Here is a 23342-nt window from a genome sequence, read left to right as displayed (position 1 = left end):
AGGCAATCGGATGGGGCATGTCCCCCCCCGCATCCATTACAATTCGTTACGGCCGCCAATTGTGTCTAACTTCTTACTCAATGCCTCTACTTGGGCGATCAATGATGTAACCACATCGATCTCATGGAGTCCTGCCACTTTCTTCCTTTCCCTTACATTCCACTCGTAGCTAATCATGGCCATTTCTTCTACTAATTGTCAGGCTTCATCGGGGGTTTTATTCCCCATTGTACCTCCTGCGGCGGCATTTAGAAGTTGTCTTATACTAGGATTCAACCCGTTGTAAAAGGTCTGAATGATTATCTATTCGAGGAATCCATGCTGTGTGCACTTCTGCAAAAGATCCTTGAATCACTCCCATGTCTCAAACAAGGACTCGAGCTCCATCTGAACAAACAACGATATCTCATCACGAAGCTTTGCTGATTTCCCCAGAGGAAAGTACCTTGCAAGAAAAGTGATAAGTGCTTGTGTGATAAGAATGCGAAGTATTCTTTCCTTATGATGAGCATTACTTTTATCAGGTTTTAACGCTAATGCTTGTGCATTTGTGTTATTTTCATGTATATCGGGTTGTGAAGCTAAGTATTGAGAAAAAGAAGCCAAAAGTAGATTACAATCGCATTTCTTGGTGGAATCTTATAAGGAACAAACAAGAAGACACAAGTGGGACTCCAAGATACGTGAATGTCTGCCAACCTCCATGAATTCAAGTCACTATAATGGATTGGAGGGGCACAAAGACAGTCACATTTCCATATCCTGACTCATGCATTGATGATAAGATCTCCGCCAATGAAGCTTTTGATTGAAGAAGACGTGTGATTTACGGCATACACGTGTGCCCGTTTATATTGCCTCGATGAAGAGTGTGGAATTGGGAGTGTTCTAGCCGAATACTGTAGCAGTTAATGTTCACAGTCGGCCGAAAATGAGATTTCCAGAGAATCCACATGGGCGTGTGGAAATTTCCCATGTCTGTGTGGAGATTCCACAGGCCCATGCGAAACATCCACAGGAGCGTGTTAATGCCCGATTCCAGCCCTATTTAAGCCGTAATTAAGCCCGATTTTGGGGATCTTTTTCACCTCTTTTCTTCCACTTTTCTTCATCGTTTGGGAGGCCGTTGGCTAGGGTTTCGAGAGTCTTTTTGTACGTCTTAGGAGTGGTTCGAATGATTCAATATTGCGATTCACTTGGTAGAAGGTTATTGGGAGAGATTTCGTCGACAAAGATCCAGCGAGATGTGCCCTAGGCCGGACAAGGAAACCCTTGGAGAAAACTAAACTACTCCACATGACCATCGACACGAACATTGATGGGGGTTTTTCTATGGATTTCTTGTTTTTATATTCGGTTTCATTGTTGATTGTAACTAGTTCCATAGAGAGCTAAACCCCCTAGTTGGTACTTGGATTTGTGAACCCTAGGATACTATTGTTTCTTTAAACCTTTTATTATACTTTGATTTATTGATGTTTTAATTGAGTTCCAATCTTGAATGCTTGTTGAATGATTTCTCCCTTAGAGTGACACTAGGGTTGAGTGTCTATATTGATAACCTTTGTGGATGGGTGACATGCCAAGAGGGTTAGACAAAGCTAGATTGGAGAGGGTTGAGAGGGTGAGTCAAGAGGTAGCGGAGCATCCCTTTTCCCTTTCGATTTGATTTACTCTACCTCCACATTCCAAGAGTTCTTTGCGTTCATAGTAGAGTGAACGGGCTAAGGGATGACCTTCCATTGGGGCTTAGTTGCAAAGGCAACGGAATGAAGCGTTGAAGTGATTTTAGCACATAGGGCTTAATTGTGACTAAGGGCCTTCCGCTTAGACCAAAGGGTTAGGTTTACACATAGGAATAGTGTTTATCACTTGGAATCCCTCTAACTCCATGCGATTCTATCCGAGTGAGAGGTGTTGAGATTGTTCGATTTCTCCTATGGGACATGGTATAGCGTTAGTCATGGTTGACCTTAGATTTGGGACAGTGTATTAAAGGATTTCCACGACTCATTAATGCATTAGTTATGAGGTATAATAGCCGGTTTTGCACTTGAAACGATTGTCCTAGGCGGAAAAATATTTGAGTACCCCATTTATATCGATTACCTTATCTCTCACTTACTTGTGCTTTTCTCTCTCTTGTTTCTTTTATTCTTGTTTACATTACCATGTTGTCAACACAATCATTATTCATCTTCACTTGGTTAAGAAGCAATTTAAGTATTTTTACTCCCTACTTCCTATGGATACGATGCCCACTCACTTGGGATTTTATTACTCGACAAACACGTGCACTTGCGGGATATACGCAAGGGGCATTGTCAGCAACATAAATGGGCACACGTTTATACCGTAGATCGCATGTCTTCTTCAATCAAAAGCTTCATTGGCAGAGATCTAATCATCAATGCATGAGTCGTTATACGCAAATGTGACTGCCTTTGTGCCCCTCCAATCTATTGTAGTGAAACATCAATAAATAAAAGCATAATAGAAGGTTTAATGAAACAAATACATCCTAGGGTTCACAAATCCAAGTACCCAGTAAGGGGTTTAGCTCTCCATGGAGCTAGTTACAATCAACAATGAAATCGAATGTAAAAACAAGTAATCCATAGAAAATCCCCTCGATAGTCATGATGATGGTCTTGTGGAGAAGCCCTGTCTCCTCCAAAAGTCCCCTTGTCCGGCCTAGGACACACCTCACCGGATAGGTGCCGATGAAAGCTCTCCCAATAACCTTCTTCCAAGTGGAGTGCAATGTTAAAGCCGAAAAACCTCTCCAAAAACCCTACTAATTGCTCTCAAAACCCTAGCCGCAGCCTCCTCTCAAGTTTGGGAAAGAATGGAGAAAAGAATAATGAAATCGGTGCTAAATCGCGGCTTAAATAAAGTTGGAATCGAGCATCCACATGCCCCCATGGATCTGCCACACGGGCCTGTGGAATTTCCACACAGGCGTGGATAATTTCCACACGCCTATGTGGATTCTCTAGAATTCTCATTTTCAGTCGTCTGTGAACAGTACATGCTACAGTAATTTCTATAGTGTTTTCTGCATTGCCCTGCTGCAGTATCCCCCTGAAACACTCCCGAATTCATGTTTTCATCGAGGTAACATCAACGGGCACAGGTTTACGTCGTAGATCGCTTTGCTTTTTCCAATAACCGGCCTCATTGGTGAAGATCTTGCTATCAATGCACGAGCCGGGATACTTGAATGTGACTGCCTTTATGCCCTTCCAAACCATTATGCTAGCTTAAATACACGGAGGTTGTCACACATTCTCGCATCTTGAACCCGACTTATGTCTTCGCGTTTAACCCTTCTCAAGGTTTTATCCAAAAAGTGCGTTCACGATCTACATTGGCTTCTTTCTTTAATATTCGGCTTCACAACCTATATGCATGAAAGTAACATAAATGCACAAGTATTAGCACTAAAACCTGATAAAAATAATGCTCATCATAAGGAAAGGACACTTCGCATTCTTATCACACAAGCACTTATCAGTTGCCTTGATAAAGAGTGTGGAATTGGGAATGTTCTGGTCAACCACTATAGTAGTTACTGTTCATAGCCGGCCGAAAATGAAATTTCCAGAGAATCCACATGGGCGTGTGTAAATTCCCCACGCCCGTGTGGAAATTCTACAACCGGTGGAAAACATCCACAGGGGCTTGTGGATACCCGATTCGAGCCCTATTTAAGCCGTGATTCAGCCCAATTTTGGGGATCTTTTTTATCTCTTTTCTTCCACTTTTCTCCATCATTTGGGAGGCCGTTAGCTAGGGTTTTGAGAGGCTTTTGGCACATCTTAGGAGTGGTTTAAAGGATTCGATATCGCGATTCGCTTGGAAGAAGATTATTGGGGGAGCTTTCATCGGCATAGATCCGGCAAGGTGTGCCCTAGGCCGGGCAAGAGAACCCTTGGAGAAGACTCAACTACTCCACAAGATCATTGACACGAACACCAAGGAGGTTTTTCTATGGATTACTTATTTTTACATTCGATTTCATTGTTGATTGTAACTAGCTCCATGGAGAGCTAAACTCCCTAGTGGGTACTTGGATTTGTGAACCCTAGGATGCTATTGTTTCTTTAAACCTTATATTATGCTTTCCTTTATCGATGTTTTTTTAATTGAGTTCCAATCTTGAATGCTTGTTGAATGATTTCTCCCTTAGAGTGACACTAGGGTTGAGTGTCTATATTGATAACCTTTGTGGATGGGTGACATGCCAAGAGGGTTAGACAAAGCTAGATTGGAGAGGGTTGAGAGGGTGAGTCAAGAGGTAGCGGAGCATCCCTTTTCTCTTCAATTTGATTTACTCTACCTCCACGTTCCAAGAGTTCTTTGCGTTCATAGTAGAGTGAACGGGCTAAGGGATGACCTTCCATTGGGGCTTAGTTGCAAAGGCAACGGAATGAAGCGTTGAAGTGATTTTAGCACATAGGGCTTAATTGTGACTAAGGGCCTTCCGCTTAGACCAAAGGGTTAGGTTTACATATAGGAATAGTGTTTATCACTTGGAATCCCTCGAACTCCATGCGATTCTATCCGAGTGAGAGGTGTTGAGATTGTTCGATTTCTCCTATGGGACATGGTATAGCGTTAGTCATGGTTGACCTTAGATTTGGGACAGTGTATTAAAGGATTTCCACGACTCATTAATGCATTAGTTATGAGGTGTAATAGCCGGTTTTGCACTTGAAACGATTGTCCTAGGCGGAAAAATATTTGAGTACCCCATTTATATCGATTACCTTATCTCTCACTTACTTGTGCTTTTCTCTCTCTTGTTTCTTTTATTCTTGTTTACATTACCATGTTGTCAACACAATCATTATTCATCTTCACTTGGTTAAAAAGCAATTTAAGTATTTTTACTCCCTACTTCCTATGGATACGATGCCCACTCACTTGGGATTTTATTACTCGACAAACACGTGCACTTGCGGGATATACGCAAGGGGCATTGTCAGCAACATAAATGGGCACACGTTTATACCGTAGATCGCACGTCTTCTTCAATCAAAAGCTTCATTGGCAGAGATCTTATCATCAATGCAGGAGTCGTTATACGCAAATGTGACTGCCTTTGTGCCCCTCCAATCTATTGTAGTGAAACATCAATAAATAAAACCATAATAGAAGGTTTAATGAAACAAATACATCCTAGGGTTCACAAATCTAAGTACCCAGTAAGGGGTTTAGCTCTCCATGGAGCTAGTTACAATCAACAATGAAATCGAATGTAAAAACAAGTAATCCATAGAAAACCCGCTCGATAGTCATTATGATGGTTTTGTGGAGAAGCCCTGTCTCCTCCAAAGGTCCCCTTGTCCGGTCTAGGACACACCTCACAAGATCAGTGTCGACGAAAGCTCTCCCAATAACCTTCTTCCAAGTGGAGTGCAATGTCAAAGCTGAAAAAACTCTCCAAAAACCCTACTAATTGCTCTCAAAACCCTAGCCGCAGCCTCCTCTCAAGTTTGGGAAAGAATGGAGAAAAGAATAATGAAATAGGTGCTAAATCGCGGCTTAAATAGAGTTGGAATCGAGCATCCACATGCCCCTATGGATCTGCCACACGGGCCTGTGGAATTTCCACACAGGCGTGGATAATTTCCACACGCCTGTGTGGATTCTCTAGAATTCTCATTTGCAGCCGTCTGTGAACAATACATGCTACAGTAATTTCTATAGTGTTTTCTGAAGTGCCCTGCTATAGTATCCCCTTGAAACACTCCCGAATCCATGTTTTCATCGAGGTAATGTCAACGGGCACAGGTTTACGTCGTAGATCGCTTTGCTTTTTCCAATAACCGGCCTCATTGGTGAAGATCTTGCTATCAATGCACGAGCCGGGATACTCGAATGTGACTGCCTTTATGCCCTTCCAAACCATTGTGCTAGCTTAAATACACTGAGGTTGTCACACATTCTCGCATCTTGAACCCGACTTATGTCTCCGTGTTTGACCCTTCTCAAGATTTCATCCAAATAGTGCGTTCACGATCTACATTTGCTTCTTTCTTTAATATTCGGCTTCACAACCTATATGCATGAAAGTAACATAAATGCACAAGTATTAGCACTAAAACCTGATAAAAATAATGCTCATCATAAGGAAAGGACACTTCGCATTCTTATCACACAAGCACTTATCAGTTGCCTTGATAAAGAGTGTGGAATTGGGAATGTTCTGGTCAACCACTATAGTTGTTACTGTTCATAGCCGGCCGAAAATGAAATTTCCAAAGAATCCACACGGGCGTGTGTAAATTCCCCACGTCCGTGTGGAAATTCTACAACCGGTGGAAAACATCCACAGGGGTGTGTGGATAATCGATTCGAGCCCTATTTAAGCCGTGATTCAGCTCAATTTTGGGGATCTTTTTTGTCTCTTTTCTTCCACTTTTCTCCATAATTTGGGAGGCCGTTAGCTAGGGTTTTGAGAGGCTTTTGGCACGTCTTAGGAGTGGTTTAAAGGATTCGATATCGCGATTCGCTTGGAAGAAGATTATTGGGGGAGCTTTCATCGGCATAGATCCGGCAAGGTGTGCCCTAGGCCGGGCAAGAGAACCCTTGGAGAAGACTCAACTACTCCACAAGATCATTGACACGAACACCAAGGAGGTTTTTCTATGGATTACTTATTTTTACATTCGATTTCATTGTTGATTGTAACTAGCTCCATGGAGAGCTAAACCCCCTAGTGGGTACTTGGATTTGTGAACCGTAGGATGCTATTGTTTCTTTAAACCTTTTATTATGCTTTCCTTTATTGATGTTTTTTTAATTGAGTTCCAATCTTGAATGCTTGTTGAATGATTTCTCCCTTAGAGTGACACTAGGGTTGAGTGTCTATATTGATAACCTTTGTGGATGGGTGACATGCCAAGAGGGTTAGACAAAGCTAGATTGGAGAGGGTTGAGAGGGTGAGTCAAGAGGTAGCGGAGCATCCCTTTTCCCTTTCGATTTGATTTACTCTACCTCCACATTCCAAGAGTTCTTTGCGTTCATAGTAGAGTGAACGGGCTAAGGGATGACCTTCCATTGGTGCTTAGTTGCAAAGGCAACGGAATGAAGCGTTGAAGTGATTTTAGCACATAGGGCTTAATTGTGACTAAGGGCCTTCCGCTTAGACCAAAGGGTTAGGTCTACACATAGGAATAGGGTTTATCACTTGGAATCCCTAGAGTGTCATGGTTGACCTTAGATTTGGGACCATGTATCTTAGGATCTCCATGACTCATTAATGCATTAGTTAGGAAGCATAATAGTTGGTTTTGCACTTGAAATGATTATCTTAGGTGGAACAGTATCCAAGTACCCCACTTCTATCGATTGCCTTATCTCTCACCTACTTGTGCTTCTTTTTCTTATTTCTTTTACTCTTATTTACACCACACCTTTTCAACACAATCATTATTCATTTTCACTTGGTTAAGTAGAAATTTAAGTATTTTTACTCCCTACTCCCTGTGGATATGATACCCCACTCACCTGGGAATTTATTACTTGATAAACCCGTGTACTTGCTGGTAACACGTAAGGGGCATTGTCAAAAAGCTTTGACCATTTCATTCCATGTTGTGATGGATGCTCGTTATAAAGAATGTAACCACTGCTTAGCTCTTCCTTTTAGAAAGAATGGGAAAGCCCTCAATCTAATAGCATCATTCGTAACACCGTTAATCTTTAGCATGTCACAAACTTCCAAGAAGTTCTCAATGTGATTATTTGGATTCTCATCATCCAAACCATTAACTTGCGTTGACTGTTGTATCATCTGGATGAATGTTGGCTTCAGCTCGAAATTCGGAGCTGTAATCGGGGGTCGCACGATGCTAGATTATGTCCCCAGTACTAACGGTCTGGTCTAATTAGAGAGTGTTCTCTGTTGTTCATTCTGTTCTGCCATGTTGTCAGATCCTTCAACTTCCACTTCAGCTAGATTCGGAGGTTCTTGCACAGGTTCTTTACCCATTTCTCTGAGTGTAAGTTCAAGTTCAAGATCACCTTCAATTAGTATCGAAGGGTTCCCTCGTGTCATAACCTAGAGCTACACTAAAAGAAAGAAAACAAAATTAGAACGATGATAGGATAAGAAGATATGAAAGAAAATGAATGAATAGCTAAGATAGCAAAGTATCTCTAAACGCCTACTCCCCAATAACGACGCCAAAAACTTGACAACGCCCCTTGTGTGTGACCCGCAAGTGCATGGGTTTGTCGCGTAATAAATCCCAGGTGAGTGGGGTATCATATCGATAGGGAGTAAGGAGTAAAAATACTTAAATTGCTACTTAACCACGTGAAAGTGAACAATGATAGTGTTGATAAAATGTAATGAAAACAAAGATAGAAAGAAACAAGAATGAGAGGTAAAAGTTAGTGAGATGTAAGGCAATCGATAGAAGTGGGGTAATCGAGCAATGCTCCCCCTAGGATTAATGTTTCAAGTGCAAGACCAACTATTATACTTCCTAATCAATGCTCAATGAGTCGTGGAAATCCTTAAGCACATGGTCCCAAATCTAAGGTCAACCGTGACTAACTCTACACTATGTCCCGGCAGAGAAATCGCTCAGTCTCAACACCTCATACTGTGTAAATTTGCATGGAGTTTTAGGAAATCCAAGTGATAAACCCTCTTCCTAAGTACAGTCCTAACCCTTTGGTCCAGGCGAAAGGCCCCTAGTCACATCGAGATAACATAAACGGGCACATGTTTATGCCGCAGATTGCAACTTTTTTTCAATCAAAGGCTTCGTTGGTTAAGATCTTGTTATCAATGCACAAGTCGGGATATGTAAATGTGACTGCCTTTGTGCCCCTCCAACTCATTGTAATGACTTGAATTCATAGAGATTATCACACATTCACATATCCTGGAGTCCTACTTGTGTCTTTGGCTGCGAGGCCAATGGAAGAAGAGAGGTGAATCTTCAGGGTTTTAAGGTGATCTTAAGAGGAGATTCATCCCCATGATCAAGAGGAAGGAGAATATAGCTATCAATCTTACCTTAGCGTAATTCGTGGAATGTCCTAGGGCGTTCTTCGGCGATCCTATTTTAGCACCATTGAGATGAGGTTTTAATGCCTTTTTTATTCACTTCATGTTTTGTAATTTGAATGCTTGTCCTCCATTAATGGAGGACTAATTTCATAGATGTTTGGGCGTTGTTGAATACTAAGGTCTTATTCTTTTGACATTGGTTGCGGATCTTAATGCGTTAGTTTTTCTTGAATTGCAATCCATGTTTTTTTGTATCTAATTGCTTGTTTGAATGCTTGATTGCTAATATGGTGAAAGCCATAGTTATCATATTCAATGGTCTTTGTGACGAGTAGAAATACCCACCCAGCATAGACATGCCATGATTAGAGGGAATTGTGACTAAGCCTAGAAATGAGGTACTTTGGAGAATTCTTTTCCCTTAATCCTCCCTAGCAAATTGACTTGTAATCTACATGCTCTTTGCAATCATGTGGAATAGATTTTAGTAGAAATCATATCCCTATTCAATATTCAGATTAGGGGTAATCTCTTTGCAAGAAGGATTACCTAGTTAAGAGATTCTTGTTAATTCGCAGTGAGATTTCACAGAGTGTTAAAGCAAATGTGTGATGACTATATCAGCAGTGTACCGGTTTAGTTACTATTTACCCTTGCAAGAGGGGTTTAGTATAATTTAGAAAATCTCACGGTTCGAATAGGATTGCATGTCAAAACAATCTTTGTCTTGTACTTAACAAAACCCTAGAGGGATACTACGCCCAGGCATCGCTTCTTCTCCAATTCCTCTTCTCCTTTTTATTTCATATTTTCTTGCTTTCGTTTCCTTTTCCTTTTCACACAGTATCACTATTTTGTTTAGGCTAGTTTTCAGGATTACGATTAGTACTAGTATTCTCCATCTTCCTTGTGAACTGATATCTCGCTTTTTAGCACTTTCCTACTCGATTGGCAAGTATACTTGTGTCCCTATCAAGTTTTCATTTACTATTTTCATGCACTTAGCTTTTTCTTGAACCTAATGGATTTTGGCAAGGAGAAGCTCAAAGATCTTGGAGGAATCATTGGAAAAGAGATTGAAGGTGACAAATCTTGGTTTCTCCATCAAGTTTGGCAAGTTATTCATTTCATTGTGGAGTTTGAGGGAGTGTTGGTAAATATTTATTTCTTTGTTTTAGCACTCTTTATTTGTTGTTTTTTAATCTAATATCAGTGGCTAAGCTTCCCTTGGGTTTTTGGATTAAGGAACCCTAGGATGAACCTTGTTTATGAACTTTGATATTTTGGTTTATTAGAGGTTTGACTATTGTTTTTTGTCTATGTATGTTTAAAGCTTTGATTCTAATAGTGAAAGCGTGAATTCGTGATTTGATTTAAATGCTTGAGATTGAGAAATCCACGTGATTAGATCCTTGTGGACAAAAGATGATTGAAGGTGCATGAAGAGATTGAGAATTTTCCTACTTCCATAGTAGGGTTAGTCAACAGTTAGAAGACAAGTGCTCACATTTGAGCAAGTAGACATGCGCTCACCCTTGGCAAGAAATTACTTGATCATAATGCTTTCATGTTAGATTAAGGTTAGATAGAGATCTCAAAAAAATCTTCTTGATTTAGACACTAATATCATCAAGAAAAGTATTGGTGTGCTATAGAATTTCCACCGCTTAATTCAACCTCAATTTAGAGCCGGAGTTATGGTTTACAACTTGAGAATTACTAGGCGGATTCAATTCTAGGATCCTCTCCATATATTGAGTACCTCCAACCCTTACCCTTCTAGTTCATTTATTTTATTTTCTGATTTTGTTATTTAGAATCTTAGTCCAAAACCCTTATTACTTTAAGATGACACACCCCTTGTGATTGCATACTACAAGTGCACGGATTGATGAAGTAATAAAGTACCATGGTGAGTGGGTAGTCGTATCCACAGGGAATAGTTCTCAGAAACAGAAGTAGTGCTATTTAGCTATAGTGAAGATGATTTAAGAGTGTGATTGCTTGCCCGCAAGTGTACGGGATCACCAAGTAATACCCTATGTGTGACATAGGGGTCATATTCCATGGGGCCAAGGAATTATTATTACTCACTTTTCATCTATTATCTAGCCTAAAAATTAATATAAGTGAAAAAGAAACAAAAAACATAAACTAACCTTAGCTAATCCTATGGCCGGGGTAACTAGCACAAGGATGTAAACAAACAAGGGATTATCAAGCATGAGAAGGGAGTGTTTCGACAAGGAATCCACCTAGGGTTGTCATTAAGTCCCAAACTAGGATGTTTTAAAGATGCATTGATGATAGTTGAGACCTAGAGACCTCGTGAGTAGATTAGACCCAATCTCTCAGTGACTAACCCCTAATCCCATACGAATGGCAATCAGAATCTCTTCTAAATCAACACACCTATGATCGCATTAAGTTCTAGGAGTTCTCTAATAGGAGTATACCTACTATCCTTCGGCTTAAACCTAGCAATGGAGGGCTACTAACACCCGATCTCTCGGCGCATCGGCATAAGTATCCCCTTTCAATCTCTCCTAGATCTAGTATGCATGAGTAGGTCATGTCTACGCATACAACTCATAATAAAATTATGGATTTCTCCATAAATATAATTCTAAGCATCAAAGGACAAAAGATTGAATCTCAAACAAGCATCAAATTAAATGAAGAACAACTTCCCAAGTTCTTACACAAGATGAACCCTAGGATTCATCGAAATCCAAACACAACAATAAGTTAATCCCTCATTATAAAGGAAACTTATACAACAACAAGGAAGACAAAAACATAAAATAAGTAATGAAAACCCCCTCTAGTTCGTGATCCCCTTGAATGGATGAAGCTTCGAATGGTGATGCAATGGTGGCTTCAATCTTTACTCCAATTCCTTCTCCTTTAAGTTAATCCCTCATTATAAAGGAAACTTATACAACAACAAGGAAGACAAAAACATAAAATAAGTAATGAAAACCCCCTCTAGTTCGTGATCCCCTTGAATGGATGAAGCTTCGAATGGTGATGCAATGGTGGCTTCTCCTTTACTCCACTCCCTCTTGGTGATGATGTGTGCTCATTTCCCACAAGGATCGTCACCGTAAGATGGTAGAAAGGCCTAAAAAATGTGTGGTGGTGGCAGCCCAAAAGGCTAAAAAGAAGTCTCTTCTCAATTACCATAGAAAATGTGCTTTTATTCTCCAAATTTGAGCTATCCCGAGGACAATCCCTGGGTCAATCCTGTGGTCAATAAGTGGGTCATAGAGGCCAAAAGACTTAGATCAAAATTCATGCTTTCAGTGCTATAGTGTCAATCCCGGGGTCAATACCCGGCTATATTGAGGCCGTATGACCCAGAACATTCTCTGTCCTGAAAGTCATCCAGGTGCTGCAGTGACTGCTATAGTGTCTCTGCTACAATACTCAAGCCACAGCACTCAAGCTATACTACTTCAGCTATAGTACTCTTGCTACAGTGAAATACGCTACAGTATTCAGACCTGGTTTTCTTCTCTTCTTCAGCCAAAATGATATTCTCGTGTTTTTCATGGCTCTTTCATGCCCTACAATGCGAATAATACACAATTAAGCACAAGACCAGCATCCATTCTTACAAAAATACATGCTAAGTGTATAAAATACATATACTAAAATGCATACATTTAGACACTTATCAGAGTGGTGTGAACAATGTCAATACAAATTGAAATAAAGTAAAGAAGAAAGAGATGTAATAGAATAACAGGAGAGGAAATTGAGAGAAAATGGGGCAGCCGGACATTGCTCACCCTAGTCTTATTGTTTCAAGTGCAAGATCAATCATTATGTCTCCTAACTGATGTCTAATGAGTCATGGAAATACTATGACACACAATCCCAAACCTAAGGTCAAACGTGACTAACCCTCACACTATACCCAGGCGGAAAGGGATACTCTTGATGCCGCACACTGTGTGGGGTTGCATGAAGATTTGGGATTCCAAGTGATACACCATATTCTCTAATATAGATTTAACTCTTTGGTGCAAGCGAAAGACCCCTAGTCACAGTTAAGCCCCAGCAGTAAGAATTACTTCAACACTTCACTCTGTTGCTCACGTAACTAGGCCCCAGAAGAGTTTGTCTCTTAGCACTTCACTCTATTGCGACCGCAAAGAACTCTTGGAACATGGAGATAGGATAAATCACATCATAAGGGAAAGGGGACGTTCCGCTACTTCTTAACTCACCCTCTTGACTCTCTCCAACCTAGCTTTGTCTAATCCTCATGGTGTGGCACTCATCCACAAGGATTACCAAGATAGATTTTCAACCCTAATGTCACTCTAAGGGAAAATCAATTCAACAAGCATTCAAGGTTGAAACTCAATTAAAAACATTAATTAAAGAAACATGATGAAAGATCAATGAAACAAAATCATCCTACGGTTTACAAGTCCAAGCACCCACTAGGGGTTTAGTTCTCCATGGAGAAAGATACAATCAATAATGAAATCGAATATAAAAGCATTCAATCCATAGTGAAAACCCCTTGTAGTTATTATCGATGGTCTTGTTGAGTTGCCTCGTCTTCTCCAAGGGTTCCTTCGTCAAGCCTAGGGCACACCTCACTGAATCGATGCTGACGAAAGCTCCCCCAATAACTAATTTTCAAAGGAACGTGGTGTCATAGGCTGTAAAACCACTTCAAAAACTTAGCCAAAGCCTCTCCAAACTCTAGCCCCGAGCGTCTCCAAAGATGGGGAAAAGATGAGAAAAATATTCCTTAAAATGTCTGAAATTGCAGCTTTTATAGGGGCTGGAATTGGGCATCCACATAGGTGTGGTGAATTTCCACACGCCCGTGTGAATTTCCAAAAGTTGATTTCTTGCGAGCTGTGAACAGCAAGTGCTACAGTTCTTTTGCTACATTGATTTGCTACAGTAACTACTACAGAACTTCACCAAAAATACTCCCGAATCCACACTTTTCATCGAGGCCACATGAATGGGCACACATCCATGCGGTAGATTGTACTGCTTCTTCAATGAAATCACATTGACAAAGATCTTGCTAGTATTGCATTAGTCGGAACACATGAGTATTACTACCTTTGTGCCCCTCCAATTTGTATATTTTCTTGAACACAATGGAGGTTGTCACACACCCAAATGTCTTTGAGCACAACTTGTGTCTTCATATTTGTTCAATCCAAGAACTTTATCAAAAATTGAATCCACGATCTATTTTTGGTTCCTTTTATCCACAATTATCTCCACAATCCTAAATGCACAAACGAACACATGTCCACAAGAATAAGTGATAAAATCTAAGAAAAGTAATGCTCAATGTAAGAAAAGAATACTTCGTATTATTTACACACAAGCACTTATCAAACTCACCTACACTTAAGCTTTTGCCTGTCCTCAGTCAAAAATAAAACATTAAAGCGTATAAGAAGGAAAATTGGAAGTTCTTGGCCTTAGGTTCACCAAAAACATGCAAGGGAAGCATTCTACATGTAAGGAAAAATTTCAACACTGAATAAGAAAAATGAATGCTCTAGCTAAAAACTTGAATAAAAAAGGACAACAAACGGATATTATGGAAGTGTGTTTAAACTCACTCAAGTTAACCCAATGTATACTCCTCAAAGCTCTAAGTAAGAGGGACTTATTTATTTATAAAAAGGAAAGAAAAGGTAGTAGTTTCACGCATCCTCTAAGGTAGCCCTTTCCTAAGCTGCTGCTAAGGTGGCTTTTACACTTTCGAGGTGGTAGCTCTTTCTACTGGGGTGGTAGCTTTCACTCATCCCATGAGATAGCTCTTTCTCTCATTAGGGCATAACTAGTATCCAATTTATGAGATTAGCTTTATACTTCATAGGTGGTAGCTCTTTCCACTCCCAATGCACAAACAAAACTTTTCTTTTCTTTTCTTTTTCATTAATTTCCATTTTTTTAATGAAATTAGAACAAGAAAAAAACGAATTTAGTCCCTTAAACATTGAACTCGAGTTTCCACAAGGTTTAATGAGTGAGTAGTGCAACAAGTGTCAATTGGGCAAAAATTCCTAAAAATTCAAGTAAAACTAGAGCATGAGAACATTCAATGTTAAAATTTTCCTAAACTTAAGAATAAAGACATTGAAACTAAGGTGAACCGCCATTGATTACATGAGTATAAAAAATGAAAGTATAAGTATAGATAATGTGTAATGTGAACTCCCCACACTTAATATGTACATTGCCCTTAATGTACGTATGCAAGAACAATAAAATATAAAGCAATCAAAACACATATGTGGAGATGGGCAATTGAAACAATACTCCCTTGCACTCCTAATGGTAAGCTTGATGGATCTATATTCATTGAGAGTTGAGTTCCAACAGGTTGTGAAGCACACACGGCCATCTGAATACCACATTGACCGTGCCCATGAATAATCCTCAAATTCCAGACTCAAAAGACCATCTACACGTATACACAAGGGATTTCAGTGAAGGTCAACAAAAACAAAATAAACTCGATTCTATAAAGATATGATAATGAAATACAACTCGAAAAATTGAAAATAAAAGATAAACTCAGAAGGAGAATCCTTTTTAAGTATTAAAAGTCCAAAATAATGTAGAAACAAAATATGAAATATATAAGAAGCAAAGAAAGATAAAGATGCCTCAAGCATCAGTGTCAACTGCTAGTGCATCTGCTATTACTGCTGGTGAAGATGATGCTGGTGCTGCAAAATAAATGAAGATTGGGCGAAGGAAAGAGAAAAAGAAGCATACCGACAAAATGAGAATGAAAGATTTCGAATGTAGCCGAAAAACTTACTCAAATCTCTATAAATAGACAGAGAAGGGTCGGGAAGGTGAAGAAAGGCGTTCTCTGAGCGTTAAGGAGTTATGGAAGGAAGGGGCGCTAGTAAGTTTTTAAAGGAAAATTGCGCCTCTTGGCGTTCTATGCATCCACACAGGCATGTATGCTCTTGGGATAGCCTCTTTTGTCTCTGAATGCATCCACACGGGCGTGTGAAAATTCCCCATGCCAGTGTTCTTGACCCATAGGGGCACCAACACATCCTTATGTGTTCTTTGCTCTCCCGAGAAATCGACTAAGTGTTCCACACGCCTATGTGGAAATTCCATACGGGCGTGTGGATGCTCACAAGAGTACTGACAGGGGTATTCACACGCCCCTGTGTCTTCTCGGAATGGAGTCTGAGAAGTCTGAGAAGTCTGTAAAGATCCATATACCCATGTGAAAATTACCTACGGGTGTGTGACCGTCACATGGTCGTTCACAGGGGCATTCACACGCCCATGTGTCCTCTCGGGATGAGCTCTGAACGAAAACACACGCCCGTGTGGAAATTCCACACAGTCGTGTATCTTCTCTAGATGACTTAGAAAATTTATAGACTCCGTAGAAAATTATGCAACACTCATACACATACAGAGACTGGATATACAGGGAAAAACTGACCTGAGAAACATGAAAACATACTCCAATGACATAAAAACTTCAACAATCACAATTAAGCACACTAAAGCATGAACAATCCATGAGAAAAACACATCAATAGCATATAAAAATCAAGACACCAACACTCAATCTCTTATTCATGCAAAACTAAACTAAGACCTATAAAAGCAATAAATGCTTGGGTTGCCTCCCAAGAAGAGCTTGTTTAACGTCACTAAGCTTGACGTACCTATTTACTTAACTTATGGAGGTTTGAAAAGAGTGTGCTCCTCCAAGCTAGAAATTGCATAGCTACTTCCCTTAAACCAAAAATCTACTTGCTTAGGTAGAGCATTTGTTGGAGAGTTTAACCATCTTACCTTTGGCTTCCAAGAGAACAATTTGGGTTGGGAGTTATCTAAGCTTAGCCTGAAGACAACTGTACTCAAGAAGAAGTGACACTCGTTGGGTGCTCTTGACACGTTCGTGTCCCACCACATCATGTAAAGATACGATCGTGTCCCTTCTACTGAATTTTCGAGGCGAGCCCTTGCCTATTTCACACAGAATTTCCCTAACACAACATGGTCCAAACACGCTCGTACACCGACCGTGTCGAGCCCGAAATCTTCCATTTTAACTCTAGTTTCTAGGTTTTCATTTCCATCTTTGCTTAGGGATCTTCTTCTCCACCGGGAGGACATTGATGAGAGCAAAGATCAAGCTTATCCACATCTTCTAAGGCAACAAGGAGCGAGTTGGAGGTAAGAGGGAAGTGGTGCTAGCACGCAGAGATTGACATCGGAGGCAAATTATTAAAAGAAGGGAGTAATGTCTTCTTTCTTTAGATTTATTGTTATCTCCTCCATGTTGTACCCACCCATGAGGGGCTAGCTGGCCACGGTGCGCCGGGATGGGAACTATGTCACATTGTATGCTTTGAACACTTGTATTTTTCTTGATTTATGGAGTTCTTTTGGTTCTTGTGTTAAATCTTGTGTTGCAAAACTTGATGTGCTTGATCTACGTAGTCACTTAGGGAAAACTTGATGGCTGATGCCACAGTTGTTGTTGCCCTAGGCAATGGCAAAACTTGGTGAGCTTAAACCTAATGTTATCTCTGCAAAACTTGATGTAGTTGAGAGCCGTAGTTGCAACATTGCTCTTGAGTACACACTACAGCCTAAGAATTTACCTGGTAAATCTTGAGGGTGAGCAAGCATCACTAAGTGCATAGGGAACATCCCGGGGTATTATTCTCTTATTTTTGACACTCAATCCAATCTGCCTATCTTCTGCACCGTTCCTTTTCTTTTATCACTTTTACTATTCTGTTTGTCTGAGTTATTCCAATTTGTATTTCTTTTCTAACTAGATATCAGTGTTAAGTTAGTATTTTTAGTCTAGTCCTTGAGGTTTGACAACCCTACCCCTCATGAGGTACCACTATATTACTTGTATGCGACTGTGCACTTGCGGAAAACGTATCAAGTTTTTGACGCCGTTGCCTGTAACTGGAAACTATTAAGAAAGCTTAGAATGTGGTGTTCTACTTTGTTTATATTGTGTATACTTGTGAATATTTTTCATTCCATCATGTTCTTTACTTTATTTTCATCTTTAGCTTGCTTTTTAGTTTCTTTTAAGCTAACATTACTCTATATTGTACATGCTGGTACATTTGCATGACCCGTAGAAGCACTTCTTCCCCATTAGCAATTTTTGATCTAGAAGTTGAAAGAAATTTTAGGAGAAGGATCTGTTAGATTAATTTGTGTGAGATAGGATCTATTGTGATAAGAGTGGAGTGGGTCAGGAAGACGAAATGGCTGGTAATCAACCATAAAGTATCCCAGATTTTGCACGACCAAATCTTGAGGAGGTCAGTTCAATTATTGTTCGTCCTCCGGTGGTTGCAAACTATTTTGAATTGAAGCCAAATTTAATTCAATTTGTGCAATAGATGTATCATTTCAATGGATTCCAGAACGAAGACCCCTATGAGAACATTAGAAACTTCTTAGAAATTTGTGACACTTATAAGGCATGCAATGTTTCTGAGGAAGTTGTTCGTCTGAGACTCTTTCCATTCACATTGTGAAGAAGGGCCAAGCAGTGGCTAAATTCCTTGCTCCTTGGGTCTCTCACAACATGGAAGCAGACTTCCGAGGCATCTGTTGCTCGATATTTTCCTCCTGCTAAGATCATCAAACTCAGAAGCGATATCTTCTCTTTCCGCCAATTAGAATCTAAATCTTTATACGATACAAGGGAAAGGTATAAGGAGATGTTGAGGAAATGTCCACAGCACAGAATTGTTGAATGGATGTAAATCCAGATCTTCTATAATGGACTGAATACTTCCACCAAACAGATGCTTGATGTAGCCGCCAGAGGTTATCGTGTAACAAGCAACCGAGTGAAGCGCAAAATATGATTGAAGAGATGGCAAACAATAGGTATCAATGGAGTTCGGAGAGGAACAAACTGGTGAAGACCACCGGCATTTATCAAGTAGATGTCATGACTATTCTTGCAGCATAGGTTGAAGTAACAACTAAAAGATTGGACACCATGCAATCCCCATCTTCAAGTTCAGGACCTATTCATGATCATTCTCGCCACTTATGTGACCTAAGCTATCCCTTCTCCATTAATACAAGTGCAAAACAGATTGAACAAGCTGACTTCCTTGGTCAAAATCGTCATTATCAGAATAACCCATTTAGCAACAAATATAATGCTGTATGGAGGAATCATCCAAATTTTCCTTGGAGTCAGCTGGGATAGGGATAGTTGGCTCAACAACAACAGCAATACAAGCCTCTACCTCAGATTACACAACAATAACAATCCTCATCCTCCTCAGATCCTAAAAATGACCTCGCAAGTTTAATGGCTAGATTCATCAAGAGTACCGAGACGCGGTTCACAGGTTATGAAGAGATGATTAGAAACACCGATGTAACCGTGAGGAATTTGGAGCACCAGGTAGCCCAAATTTCTAAGCTGCTAGAAGAAAGGCTATCGGGGAACCCTCCCGGGTAACACAGTGGTGAACTCGAAGGAATCACTGAAGGGTGTGACTTTAAGAAGAGGGAAGCAGCTCCTAAATTCTATCAAGAAGGAACCTGAACTGGAAGTTGCTGAACACACCGTGAGTACTGATATGGACAACACCACAAAGGACAAAAACTCAATGGCAGAATATCAACAGAAACTTTCATACCTTGTAAAGGCAAGGATAGACCAACATGATGAGCAATACAAAAAATTCTTGACATGTTTAAAACTTTAGACATTAATGTCCCATTTGTAGAAGCCATTGCTCAGATGTCAAGGTATGCCAAATTATTCAAAGAACTGCTCACCAACAAAAGGAAGTTGGAGGACATGTCTTCTATGATACTCAGTGAGGATTGTTCTGCTTTAATATGCAACAACTTTCCATGAAGGAGAAAGATCTAGGGGATTCATCATTCCTTGTATAATTGGGGGTTTAGTTGATGAAAAGGTCCTCATTTTTCAAAGCCTTGGGCTTGGGGAGCCTAAACCACCAACATGACTTTGCAGTTGGCTGACAGATCCACCTAACGATCGAGGGATATAATTAAAGATGTTCTGGATAAAGTGGACAAGTTTATATTTCGGGTGGAATTCGTCATTTTAGATATTGATAACAAGATTGAAGTGTCGGTAATATTGGGGCAGCCATTCTTAGCAACTTCCAAAGCTCTTAATGATGTTAAGGATAGCAGAATGACACTTCGAGTTGGTGACAAAGAAACCACTTTCAAACTTCATCACTCCATGAGGCACACAATGGACTTCGATGATACATGTTATTTTGTTAATGTTGTTGATAAGGTTGTCTCTATTTTTGTGTAGGAGACATTCATAAGGGACTTGAGGGGGTAGTAGAAGAAGCTAATGGTCTGGACTTGGTGGCCAGCAAGGATACAAAACCACCAAGGAAGCAGATCTCTATAGCAAGAAAGTGGTGGAAGAAAGTTACATCTAGGAAGAAGAATCCACCCATCTCATCGCCAACACCACACAATACTGAGCATCCCCCTACTTGGACATTTGGTGAGGTCCATTTGATTAACATGTTATTACCATATACTTGCAATTATGACACAGGTGGTCAAGAGAGGTCTCGATTTCACAAACTACCTTAAGCACAAAATAGGTATGTCAAGCTAGTGACATTAAACAAGCACTTCTTGGAAGGCAACCCCAGTCATTTGTTTGTTTTATCAGTTTTGTTTGTTCGTTTCTCTCCTGTTTGACTGTTCTATCATTATTGTATTGTTGGTCATCTTATTGTACGTCATCTGCACTCTCTTATGATTTTCTCAGTATTCCTATGATTTGGTGTTCGTTCTGATATTGTTTTACTTCAGACCATGTACCTTGATGTTCATTGGGGAGGGAAGAACTTTTGTTCTAGAAAATTTCAGGCATAACACGGCCAGAACACGCCCATGCACTTGCCGCTGATTTTTACTGGCTGTAAATTTTGAAATTTTCCAAAATGAACATGGGCTTGATATAAGCGTGTCAGGGAGCGACACATTTTCTAATCACCTGGCACGATCGTGTCACGACTGTTTTGAATTTTCATCACTCTTCTGAGATTTTTAGCAGGGTTGGCACAGTCGGTGACACAATCATGTCTCACCTTGTTTTTCTTGCTCTAACTCCCACGATAGGGCACACATATGTTGCATGCATGTTCAGTCCTAACCGTTCGGGTATCGTCATTTCCTTTTGAAACCCTAATGCCCAGCAGCCGTGCCCTTTCATCGCATCTCATCTCCCACAATGCTCGACTCTTCCTCTCCTTATTAGGCCTATAAGTGCAGTACATTCGTTTGTTGGTTTCCATCATGGGTTTTCCTCGGCGATTTTTTCTTTTTCTTCATCTCCCTTTCAAATCGGGTAAGTGATCATCATTTTCTTTAGCGTATTATAGAATTGCAAGATTTGGGTTTGTGATTTGTGCTACCTAGAGTTCATTCATGAGATGTGATTCACTTTTGATAGCATGATTGTTTGAATCGAAGGTGGTTAAGCGTCATAGTTCTTTTGGGGATGATGATTGACACTGACATAATCTTGTAATTCCACATGACATGATCATGTCATCGTTGAGCACTTTCTTTTGCATGATCCTGCTATGACAAGGACACGGCCACTGTGCTCCTAGCACAATCATGTCCCGCCTGAACCTCCATGTTTTGAACTAATTTGTTTCCCTTGTTCTGTGCAAACAATGCCGAGGAAGAATACCATTGCAGGGCCTTCTAAGAGTCCTAGAGCTGATGCCTCATTCTCTGAGCAGAATACAAACCCACATTCCATACTCAGCCTCATATTGAGCGATACACCCGTTTCTCTCGTCGAAACTTTGGTGAATCGAGAGAGATAGATTGGGATGTTTTACATGAGATAGGACTGGAGGCCGAAGTGCAGTAGTTATTGAGTGCTGGGGGATCACAGATAACACTTATAAGCAGATGGCTCTCGAGGTGTTGTCCACATTCCAGCTTTCACATGGCATTATTGATTTTCACCGCGCTGATTTCATTTAGTTCCAGGTTTTTGGCGCGTTACATAGTATGAGCCTCACCGAGTTCTCCATCCATTTGGGCTTATACGACACTGAGTTTACGTGGACTTATGCTTATGATGCCTTGCTTACCTCTAGACAGGCAGGGGAGTTACTTAGCGATGCCTGGCGATGGTTGAGTGCATCTCCGACTTAAGATCCCCATCAAACCAAGGCTCCGCACTCCGCTCCCCAGCGCTACGCTATATCCATTTCCTGCTCAGTCAAACTCTGACAGGTCTCGGCGACAGCACAGGCATCGTCAGTTTGGGAGATTTCGATTTTCTAATAAGCATGATGGACGGTTTTCACATGCATTTAGGATATGAGGTCGTTGTATCTATTTCTCGTTAATGGACACCTCTTCGTGTCGGTGTAATTTTTGTCGGTCTATATATTACTCGGTTGGTCCCCCATCTGGGCGCTCTTCAGGGGACCGACCAAATGCGAGTGGTAGGAGGCATGGCTCTCATATTCCTAAAGACGTTGCTTGGGGTTGCGGTTATCTCTGGAACCTACCTTTCCTGTACGACCTACTAGACATGTTGGCATGAATAGTGCAGATTTGGGGGATTCAAATGCCTTTGCCACACCCTATAATTACTATACTAGCTCTGAGAGTGCTTCTTTTTGATTTGGTGATCCTTGTTTTTCTTTGTTTTCTTTTAGTACTCTGTGTCTGTTTTCTTTTATATCTTTGCTTTGTAGTTCAGTCAGCAAGGGGTGTCCCTTACTACACTGACATTTTGGTTGGTTTGCTCTCTTATTTATTACATTATCATTTTGCTACTTATGTATGCTTCCCTTGTGTCCCACTATGTATCTCAGGGATTGTGTGGGTGCTTGGAGTTGGCAGCACATGAGAGCGGTGTGGGATCAAAAATATGCGTCTGGCATCACGTCTTTAAAGAAGACACCAAACGGCACATTGAATCACAAATATCATATTTGTTTTACGGGTTCTTCCATTCCTAATAGAGGCAAACCTCTATTATTAATTACCCCATATAGTATCTTGGGAACCTCCGATTAACGGCAAAAGTACAAGTAAAAGGCAAGAAAATTTGCGAATTATAAATTTTGTTATTTTATTATATATATTTATATATATTCATATAATAATAATTTATTTATTTATATATCACTGTCATTGCCTGTGCCTTGTTACCGTGTTGCGTGCCTCATTGCCGTCCTTCAAATATTTCATAGCCGCCTTATAATTTTTACCATTGTGAAATGA

At 40.4% G+C, this 23342-nt stretch overlaps 1 non-coding gene across 1 annotated transcript; it reads left to right on the top strand.

Moving 5' to 3' along the window:
* Nucleotides 1–313: 313 nt before the first annotated feature.
* On the top strand, nt 314–420 carry LOC120259647. The gene has a single exon (XR_005536204.1). It is a non-coding gene; the product is annotated as a small nucleolar RNA R71 (small nucleolar RNA).
* The last annotated feature ends 22922 nt before the right edge of the window (nt 421–23342 follow it).

This window comes from Dioscorea cayenensis, chromosome 4 (assembly GCF_009730915.1).
Source record: "Dioscorea cayenensis subsp. rotundata cultivar TDr96_F1 chromosome 4, TDr96_F1_v2_PseudoChromosome.rev07_lg8_w22 25.fasta, whole genome shotgun sequence".
NCBI lineage: Eukaryota > Viridiplantae > Streptophyta > Magnoliopsida > Dioscoreales > Dioscoreaceae > Dioscorea > Dioscorea cayenensis.
This window is presented reverse-complemented; position numbering and strand designations above follow the sequence as displayed.